The following is a 10853-nucleotide window of genomic DNA, read 5'->3' on the forward strand; positions in this document are numbered from 1 at the left end:
TAAGATTACCTTATATGTCATAGCAGAAGGGCACCATGTATGTGTGATGATAATCAATGGACTATGTTTTGCTTTTGTGCACCATCATCATAAATCTTTGTGATTTTACCATGTGATCTTGTGGCAGAGAGGGCGCCAGAAGATCATCGAAAAGGAAACATTGATCAGTGAAATCTGTTGTTCATTGGGCCCTCACTTTTCTTAGGGCCATTGCTGTTTTGTTAGATATCAGATATTAAAGTTGATAAAAGTAGTGGATGAACTGATATTTCATTTTTTTAGGATTTACTAGCAAATATCATCAAGCTGAAGTAAATTCAATCTGATATGCTGGATCTCCACTTTTAAATCTCTTTTTAGTGTTTGAAGACGATCACAGTTCAGTCTAAAGTGCTTAAACTGCAGAAAACATGCAAACTGATCTTCACAGGAAGGTGTTGAATGGCAAATCTAATCCAAGAGTATAGGGTTGTGTGCCAAATCTCAGATTTTCTGTAAAAAAAAAACAAAACAACAACTACAAAAAACTCAGCAATAGAGTATTAAGTATTTGTCTAAGCACATCATGTTGACATTCAGTTCCCCAGGTTAATGCAGAATGTTCTGATTCCAGGCTTCAAACCAGACCTCTTATTCCTGCATGTTGCCCAACAGTCCTTCTGTAAACAGTCGCAGTTATCAGACGTATACTCCTCCACATATGCAGCCACACATCAGCAGCCAGTCAGTGACGTCCTCCACAACATCTTCAACAGGTAGGAACCACCACAGGTCTTAGGTCTGCCTTTGAGCCTGAAGGAAATATAATTATTACCTCCTCTTCATCACCTGTCTTGAAGTCACAGTAAACATAAGAACTACTGAAAGGAAAATAAATTGTGTGGTTTTCATTTTTTGAGATGTTGTTTATTTATTAGAACAACAACCATCAGAGAGTGAAGTTACAAGGACTCCCAGTGAGCATTCTTTTCTATCAATGCATAAAAGATTTGTACACATCCAGGCTAAAACTTGGTCTAAAAATAAAAAACTTTCAGTGTGTTTTAATTGTTGATTAGAAGCATAAATGTAAAACTGTTTTAGCCAAGATTGACACACATAAAAGCTATAATTGTAGAAAGAGCTATTCTCAAACTCAGAACATCTAGAATGGTAACTCTAGGTCTCTACAAGGTGAGCTTCACATTCACACCTCTACATCTGTGCAAATAATGCATTACATCAGAGGGATGGTTCACAAAAGTGGGATTATGAAATCCAGGATAAGAGACAAATCCAGGCTGACATAGCGCCATCAGTTCATCCTGACTTCATCTGTTTCACAAAGACCAAATCAGGCTCAGGTGCAGGTATGTCGAGCCAGGCTAAAGTAATCCAGCAGACCATCAGGTCGATCACAGATTCACTGATGCAACGCTAGATAAATTGCATACGCCAGAGAGGCACATTAGTCAACAAAACAGATGGCCCAGGCTGCTATCAAAGAAATCTGGGTTTCCATTCCACCACAGTAGAACCACAGGCTGATCGCCTCCATGGCAGGCTGCACTGATGCAGTAATTCATGGAAAAGGAGCTTAGACCTGGTACTGGGTGACTAGAAACAATCATACTTCTTAGAAGTCTGATACTGCTGTTTAAAATCTGCTTTTTATATTGATTTTAGGTGATATTAAATTTTTTGAGGCAGAATTTTGGATTTGTAGTATCTGTCAACCACAATCAACAAAGTTACAAGCAATAAAGTCTTGAAATATTTCACTTTGTGTCATGAATCTATTTAAAGCAGTGGTCTCAAACCCCGGTCCTCCTGGCCTGGTGTCCTGCAGCCTTTACATGTGTCTCTGCTTCAGCACGCCTGGCTCACTAGCAGAGCTCTGTAGAGCTCGACTGGCAGTTTCTCCATCTAAAAGAAGCGGGTCCTCGAGGAGTGCGGCTTGACACCACTGCTTTAATGTATGAGTTCCACTTTTTGAAATGAGTGACCAAAAATATTGAACTTTTTTTTTTTTTTTCCTCTGTTGCATTAAATTTAAGAGCCTATTATGAATATTTCTATAAGATTATTTTGAAAGTTGCATTAGATCACAATCCACCGTTTGCCAGTTTTTCCATAATAATGTTTATTCTTTTTTTAGGTTTGATTTCTCCTGGCATCTCAGTTCCAGTCCAAGTTCCTGGAAGTGAAGCAGAATTGTCTCAGTACTGGCCACGCCTGCAGTGACGTCATGGCTGCCTGTGGTGGCTTCAGGAACAGGACTTTGGAATCCTCAATAGGAGAGAGGTCCATCACTGTCAGACTGACTGACACTGAGCGCTGCCTGAAGCTCGGCAAAGGCAAAAAGACAAAGGCCCCTTTTGTTGCTTTCCAGGAAATCCTCTGACTCTGAATGTTCTTATAAACAGAAGGAATTTGGATCCTGTTGTACAACAGAAAACTTTGTGTTATATCTGGTGGATCAGGAAGGTGGACAGCCTTTTGGTAACAGCAAGCTTTGAGAAAAAATAAAAAGTTTCAATGTACATGGACATTCCACTGAGAAACATTTTACCTCTAATGCCATTTGATAATCTTTACATGCTACTGAATTTGTAGCGAGTGTTTTCTGCCTGGATAAAAAGACCTTAATGAAACTGGAAGTGCTGTGTTTTGTTTTTTCTTTAACAGACTCCAAAAAGCCTTGACCTCAGACATGTACAGGACTTTAAAAGAAGCATTCTTGTGATATATGTTTGGTATTGTAAACCATGACATATTTGTGAACAAGCATGACTCAGATTTGAAAGCATCGGTGTCCAAAAGATGTAAACTAGTTTCTAATTTCAAGTGTGAAAGTGTTTGTCTTAAATGTTCTGAGAAGGTTTCCACAATAAAGCTAACAACTGCATTGTTGTGCATAGGTTTATATATAATGGGCAAATCCACCGTGACTAAGTGTGTGCAGACTAGAGTTCAGCATCTCTTTAAGTTTGAAGACACAAAGACACATTTCCTTTAGAGCCAGGGAGGATAGCATCACGTTCTCCAGGACTGAAGCTGTTTGTCATGTATATTCCAAAAGAACGAAAGGCTTCTGGTGAAAGTTTGTGTTAAATATAACTAAAAAGGATGGGGAAATGAGCTGCTGCCATATTGCTTTTAAAATTAAAAAATAAAAACTGGCCAGGAAAGTCACACAAACCACAAGATGGTATTCATTCTCTTTTCTACTGAGCTTTGTGCAAATTATTTCTTCAATCAAATAAATTGCCCAAAATATGTTGAAAATAATATTGTTACTATTTCTAAGTTTTAAGTTTCATGATTGGAGTGTGTTCTAATACACTCCTTGTTAACCTACTATGCAAAGGCTACCAAGGAGAACTGAACTCTGTGCAGAAGAGTTCATTTCTTCCGCTCAGCTGAACAGAGCAGGAAATCCCTCCTCTGTTCAGCTGCTGGGGAGAAATCATACTCTCACATTCATTAAGTTAAAATAGCGGGATGTAAATATGATCCATGATTAACAAATGGCTCTTTTCATTCTGACAATGCATCATGAAGTACCGTATATATTTATATAAGCCACATGTTTTAATGGGATGTGTCACTGCACCCTCTTTTTGCTTTCTGCAGCATTGCCTAAAAACTTCTAATCACTTACTGATTTCAAAACTTCACTTCTGTACTTGTGACAGAAGAAAGAAGAACTGCAAGCGGATGCTGAATGTGCCAAATTCTCTCATTGTCATGATCTTTGTTCCTCCTACCGTCAGCATCATTCTCTGTCTCATCTCCTGCATCTGTTCCTTCATTTTTATCATCCTCTCCTGCAGCATCATACTCACCATTCTCCTTTACATGTGGACCAGCCTGAGCATACCTGGAGCCCAGGCCATGACATCCTGTTCCCAGGTTCTCTGACAGACCAGGGTCCAGGAAGGGTCCACCCCTGTCCCACACTGCTGTTCCTGTGCTTTTCAAGGGACAACTTCTCTTCAGACTCCAGAAACTTAAGAGCTTATACCACCAGCCTTCACGTCTCCTACATGGGCTCTGCAGCCTCTGGCCCGATATTCCCATGTCCTTTGTGCGTCCCAGCAATGTCCTGGTTGACATGCAGAGCTGGTTTGTGTGTTCCAGGGGACTCCTGGCCAACATCCCAAGACTTCCATTGACTTCCACTGTGGTTTCAATTCCAGCCTCCAGAGCTCCAATGACCTCCAGTTCACACTCTGTGGATCAATGGGACAACCTTCAGGTCTCCCATCCAAATTCTGTTTCTCACAACAATTCCTCAACAACTCATCCAGGTCACAGAAAAACTCAGAACAAGATGTAAAACACATCTGTTTCAGCTGATTCACTCACGCTGAGTATCATCATTGTGAGTGAATAAATAAATGGGATCCATTGGACTTGATAAAGCACTATAGAACCATTGGAAGACAAGCCTCAATATGGTAAATGTACCATACTTCCATTCTGAGGACAACTCCTCCACTGGAACTCACACTTCTTCTCAGACTAAGTTACCCGGGTTACTCAACCAATCACAAGAAGACTACTAGGCAGCTTGGTAGTTGCTGCTTATTGTTCAACAAATTAGCTGGTTAATCAAAGTTCTTGTTATTACAGAGAATTTCACAAGTACTTTAGTGGATTGTAAGCTGGTTCAGTTTACAGAATAGCAACAGAAACACAGGAGTACCTACAGAACCGTTGGTTCTGTGTTGTCCAGTACAAACTCAGATCTTACCTGTTCAGCTGAGTTTCCCTCTTAGATGAAACCACTAAAGGTGCTACAGCTGCTAATGCTTCACTTTTTTTCCTTTTAAATAAAAAGTATTCCTAGATTTGTGTTCTTGAGATTTTTGTTTGTCTGCAGATAGCCCCTCACACTTGCTGAAGCTTCCTTCTTATTCAAAGCGAGTTGTTCCTTTCACTACAAACATGCTCAATATAAGAGAGTTTCTGTAAAGTCAGTGATGTGATGCAATCAAGTGCATTTATTGCATTAAAACATTAGCAGTTCATCATAATGAGGCTAACCTGAATGCAATACAATACAACTAGAACAAAAATGTCATACTTTCACCAGAAACTAAGGAAGTGTCCAGAAACTTCCTGGAAGTGTCCAGTATGAGATGTGCCTGAACATCTCACACTTTAAATGTTGCTCATAGATTTAATATAATGGAAATTCAGTTGGAGGCTTTTTCAGTGTTAAAAAAAAATCTTTGTCTCATTGAATCCTTCAGCTTGTCATTTTTTTCTCCCAGCGGGCAGCGGGTGGTGATGAAATGAGAGTGGGGTCAGTCTCTCCTCATTTCCCTAACAAAAGCCCAAAAAAAGAAGAGAAAAAGAGGAGCTGATGGCTGACACAGACAGAAAAGGGAGGGCTTCCGAGGCAGATAACCTGATGCTTCACTTTTTTCTCCCAGCGGGCAGCAGGAGAAGTTTCATTTTATTACATCTGACATGGTCCACATTTTGTCAGCACCTATCAATTACTGTCTGCCATGTACGGCATCACAGGAACTCTAAACATCAAAGAGCAAGAGGAGCATGATTAGTGATGGCCTACGTTCCGAACAAGATGGCTGACAACTGACGTTCTGTGAGTTGTACTGATCCAAAAAAGATACACACACAATTACAACACACATAATTGTGTCTATGTTGTGTATAGAGCCTCCACATGGTGTACCATTCATGCATTTCAGCTTTTAGCAGTAAGATCAATAGTCAATTGATTTTACTGCTTTGGTATTTTTAAACAACTTTGGAAGAGAAGTTCTGACCTCAACTTTCTAAACCAAGACTAAAATAAAATGTCATTGTTTTCCTTTCACCAGATTCATTCTGGTGAAAGGTTAAGCCATTTGCTTAACCTCTGATCATATAGATTAAACATATCACTGCTGTCAGAATCCTGATACACACAAGAACAAAATTGTTGGTCCCCTTCGGTTAATGAAAGAAAAACCCACATGGTCACAGAAATAATTTGAATCTGGCAAAGGCAATAATGAATAAAAATTCTATGAAAATGAACAAATGAAAGTCTCACCTTGCTTTGACATGTCTCTCTGGTCACGTTATTTTCAGGGACATCGTCATTTGTTGTCCAGGCTTGTTTCATGAGTTTATTTTTTTTTTATAATTCTGTAGAAGCATGTTTGATTTTCATTTGTTCATTTTTATAGAATTTTTATTCATTATTATTTTTGTCAGATTCAAATTATTTCTGTGACCATTGTGAGTTTTTCTTCTATTATGTGTAGCTCCACCCTTTGAACTTTTTTCACATTAACATTTATCATATCCACAAACTCCAGTTTATTTTATTGGGGCTTCATGTGAAAGACCAACACAAAGCACACTGGTCAGGTGGGAGGAAAATCTTTCTGAACAGACATTTTGTCCGTCTCAGCACCACGGGGAAAAGAGCCTTCTCTGGATCGCTCTCTTCCCCCTGACATCCGTAATATTGACTCTCTTCTGACCTGCAAGTACTCAAAACTCATATGTTGAAGTTAGCCTTCTCACTTTATTTTTTTTTAGTTATTTTGTGGTTTTGTGTTTTTGGTACTGCTTAATTTTGTTTTTAATGTTGAAAGGAGTTGACAAATAAAATACATTATTAATATTATTATTAGTATTGCTTATATTAGTACAGATCAGTTTTTACCCTGATACTGTTAAATCAAATCCAGTGTTAGACGTCTCCTAATCAATAAACAGACTCCAGCAGTGTGTGTTCAGTTCAAAGCCATTTGTTCTTTCAAGGGTTAAGAGCTTTGTTTGTTACAGAGCATTAGTGAACAAACAGCATCATGAAGACATAGAAACACAGCAAACAGGTTGATGAGAACATTACAAAGCAGTTTGAAGCAGGATTATGTTAACATCCCAAGGTTTGAACAAGAAGAAATGTTCATCTGAAAATGGGAAAGGTTTGACTCAACTGCAAACCTACTGAAGTAGTGAAGAGCAAACTAAGCATTAACCCTAGAAGCAGTAAAGAGACCCATGGTGGCTCCAGAGGAGCTGCAGAGAGCTCCAGTTCAGACTGGAGAATCTGTAACCATTACAACCATTAGCTACGCACTGAACAAAGAAGAAACATCTAGAAATCCTTCCAGCTTACCACAATACATTTAGGAGACACTGCAAAGATATGACAAGACGTTCTTTCGTAATAAGAGTCTAATATTTAGTTTTTCGGCCTTTTTTTTTCAAACTTTTTTGTGTGGAGGAAAATTAACATGGTGCTGGTTAGAGTTGCCCAGCCTAACCAGCACCCTAACCTAATCGTTCTTTATTTGACTTTTAAATGTTGAATACTGTATTGAATAAACACAAGATGCAACAGCTAAACTCCTCAAACTGAGAAGTACTCCTACAATCATTGCCACAAGTGTGAGCAGTGAGGTTTTCCGATAGTTTATATTCAGAAGCAAATATTCCCAAAACCCGCTTCTACTCACAGAGAGACTGGAACATATACACTGTGCTCTTCTAGCACGTCTGCTTGTTACTGGAGTTTTCTTATGGACTGGCCAAGCTGCAACTGAACATCTTCAGTATCTATACTAAGCTAGAATGTGTAGAATGCTCAACTATTCTACGTCCGATAGCCACTACTATCTGCCGACACCCTGCAGTGTCTTTGCTTGTAAAGCAGCTCACTCAGAGTGAAATCTTCAGAAATCCACTGCTGCAGTTAAACTAATAACAGATAACAGACTGGCACTGTTCATCCAAATATCAGTTGTGAAGCTTAACACAGAAATGTCCTATGATAGATAGTTCCTACAAGAACTCGTCCTCTGTTATTTTTTTTCTTTCGATGGTTGGCAAATAATTTGCAGCCCAGTGAGGAGGAAAATCGAGGGATACAAGTGGAATTGGTTTGGAGTATTGGTAGTATTCATATATGAGTATTCAAGTATTCATACTCATATATGAGTATGAATACTTGTTAGTATCGGGCCCAACAATACTAGTCTTTTCTTTTTTTTTTTTTTTTAAGTTTGACTAAAATAATTTGTGTTATTGTACTTGAGAATTTGGACTTGTGTAACTTTTGTTTTGCATCCATTAAAGATCTACAATTATTTTCTCTGTGATTAGACAGCTAAACACAAATACTTTTGACCATTTATATACTTCCATACACATCAGTCAGAGGGTTCTTCAGTACTGCTGTAATACTGACTGCTACAGAAGATCTTTCCTGTAGCAGTCAGGAAAGATCTGACTGCTCCAGATCTTTACATCTATAAAACTTTTATGAGTTTCATAGATGTACCTCATATAAAAGAGTTACATCTCTTTTGTAGATTAATTTCCCTTTAACATTTAATTTCCATTAAATGGAAATTAAATGTTAAATTTTATCACCTGAAATTTTTTCTGGTGGTAAAAGCATTTTTCAGCTGAACTGAATTCAGGGAGTCACTCCTGACAGCTCAAAGATAATATGTCACATTTATCCTGACTGTTGAATAATTAAAGCTGAACATTAACCAGAGTGTTGCCTTTTCTATTAGAGTTTTTCCATTGGAACAAAAAGAGGCTTGGCTTTTCTGAACATCAAATGCAGAGGTCAAACTGATCCACGTATCAAACAGAAAGGCTGATCTGGGCCACACACTGAACACATTTAATCCCAGACCTGTTCTCCTATTGGGGCAGAGAGCTCAGACAGAGAACACACAGCCAAACAGAATTACATCACCTCTGACAGTTCGAGTGCTCCATCTCTTCATAGCCTTTCTCCTCTTCTTACCCTCTGCTGTGGACAATCTCCTTATAGCACAATAGCACGGAGGATCCCTTCAGACCACAATGCTGTGCAGCAGCAGCATGGACAATCTGGTCTTGCTACAAAGCATGACATTCTTTGGTGCTCAGCTTCAATTAGCTGTGCTCTAATACATCTCAATATAGCTTCAATACGGCTTCAGTACAATCTAAATATGGCTCAAAACATCTCAATTCAACCTCAGTGATTCTCAATACAGCTTCAGAGCTCGATCACTAGACCTTAATACGGCTCAGTTCATCTGAATGCAGCAGCAGCAGATCTAAATATACCCTCAGAGCAGATCTATGAGAGTATTCACCAGCTGAGATTGTCTGCCTGAAGCCCCCTGTGCTTTGGGGCCAGTTTGCTGAGGGTCTGGATGACTGAATGGAAAGAATTCCAGTTGGGATTCTCAGTTAAGAGTTCTTCTTAACTTATGATGTTGGGAGTTTAACGCTGACTTAGCAAACAAAATGGGTGTCAGCAATGCAAAGTAAAGTATGTTGACTGGCTCTGGACATCCTGTGACTGACAGATGGGTAAAGATTTTCCTCAAATAAAATGTGCCTCTGTTTACTGCATTTAAACAAACACTTGGACTAAGCTTGGAAAACAAGATTAAATTCATTTAAGACAAAGTTGCCTGTTTAACTTTATGTTGTCCATAAAATCTTTAATGTTTCCCCTGAAATCGGGTGTCAGTTCCAGTCTTTGGCCCAAAACACAATTCTTACATTTGGCATTCTGCAGAGATCATTGCAAATAACCTCTGCTATGATCTCTACTGTTGCTTCAATTTTAATGCTTTTGGAGGGAAGTTCTTAATATCTTATCTGCAAGCAAAAACTTACAATCATGCAAAAATATAAACACACACTCACACACTCACTAATACAATCAAAGCCACCACAATAAGACTTAAGCCTTCATTATTATGATGGAATCTTCATTAACAAAATGGAGGGATATTTATCCAGCAGAAGAGGATGTGCAAAACAGATTATAAATCACCAAATCATTTATTGTGGAACTTTGGTGACTATATGTGATTCATGCAGGAGGTGAAAGATTAACAAAATTCCTAATGGTGAGCTTTTTCTCTGCAGGGATGAACTGAAAAGTGGGTTGAGGTCAGTCAGTAAATCAGTCATCAATGTGTAGAATTTATACTGACCTATACACCATAAGTACTGTATGTCTAGTCCTCACTGATCAGCTTAATATGTATTATCATATGCCTCACTGACCCTGTTTCCCAGAGGCGGTCCTAGCCTGTTTGGTGCCCTGGGTAAACCACTCCACTGGTGCCCTTCCCCCCTCTGGGGGGGCTGGTTAGCAATTGATGGACTGGAGAGCAATTGGAGGAGCGGGTTGGGGTGCGCCCTCCACAAGATGCTGCCCTGGGTGGTTGCCCATGTCATCCACATCAGAAACCACCACTGCTGCTCCCTCTATCATAAACTAATTTCATGTTTTTTATTTACTCAAAAAATCTCATTGGATTTACATCTCTATTTCCAGAGAGATATGGCCAATCAGAGCAAGTCATCTTAAGAGAATATCATGTTCAAAAATTCTGATTAAACAGCAACTTTAACTTCTTTGGAAATTAAAGGAGGCTACGTATGTGTATACGTACTCATTAACATGCACACAGAAACAGACTGAGTTGAAGCCATTAATATATCATATCTCCATGTTTATTTTGATCTTTTTCTATAAAATGTAATTTATTAGCTCAAATGATCGAAAAAGAAGACATATCACACCGCATTAAAAAATGGAACGACACAAATCAATCTATTTTAACATGATGGAGAACACTGAAAACTAAAATCTTCAAAGCCTTGCAAAAGCATTCATACTCCTGAAATGTTGTCGTAGTTCATCACATTAAAACCACAGACTTTAATGAATTTTACATATATTTGAAGAGAGGAATTGATACATAGTAGCCATAAAATGATGATTAATTTGTATTCATATTTCCTGATACTGATTCTGTGGTGCTTGAGCCCCGTTGCAGACCAGATTTGATTTCTCCTTAATGTTAAGACAG

At 38.7% G+C, this 10853-nt stretch overlaps 1 long non-coding RNA gene across 1 annotated transcript; it reads left to right on the forward strand.

Annotated features, from left to right (window-relative positions):
* Positions 1 to 6: 6 nt before the first annotated feature.
* On the forward strand, positions 7 to 3154 carry LOC103132601 (uncharacterized). Its single transcript, XR_475584.2, has 2 exons — positions 7 to 755; positions 2138 to 3154. It is a non-coding gene; the product is annotated as an uncharacterized LOC103132601 (long non-coding RNA).
* The last annotated feature ends 7699 nt before the right edge of the window (positions 3155 to 10853 follow it).

The sequence above is a fragment of the Poecilia formosa genome, unplaced genomic scaffold, assembly GCF_000485575.1.
Source record: "Poecilia formosa unplaced genomic scaffold, Poecilia_formosa-5.1.2 Scaffold1153, whole genome shotgun sequence".
NCBI lineage: Eukaryota > Metazoa > Chordata > Actinopteri > Cyprinodontiformes > Poeciliidae > Poecilia > Poecilia formosa.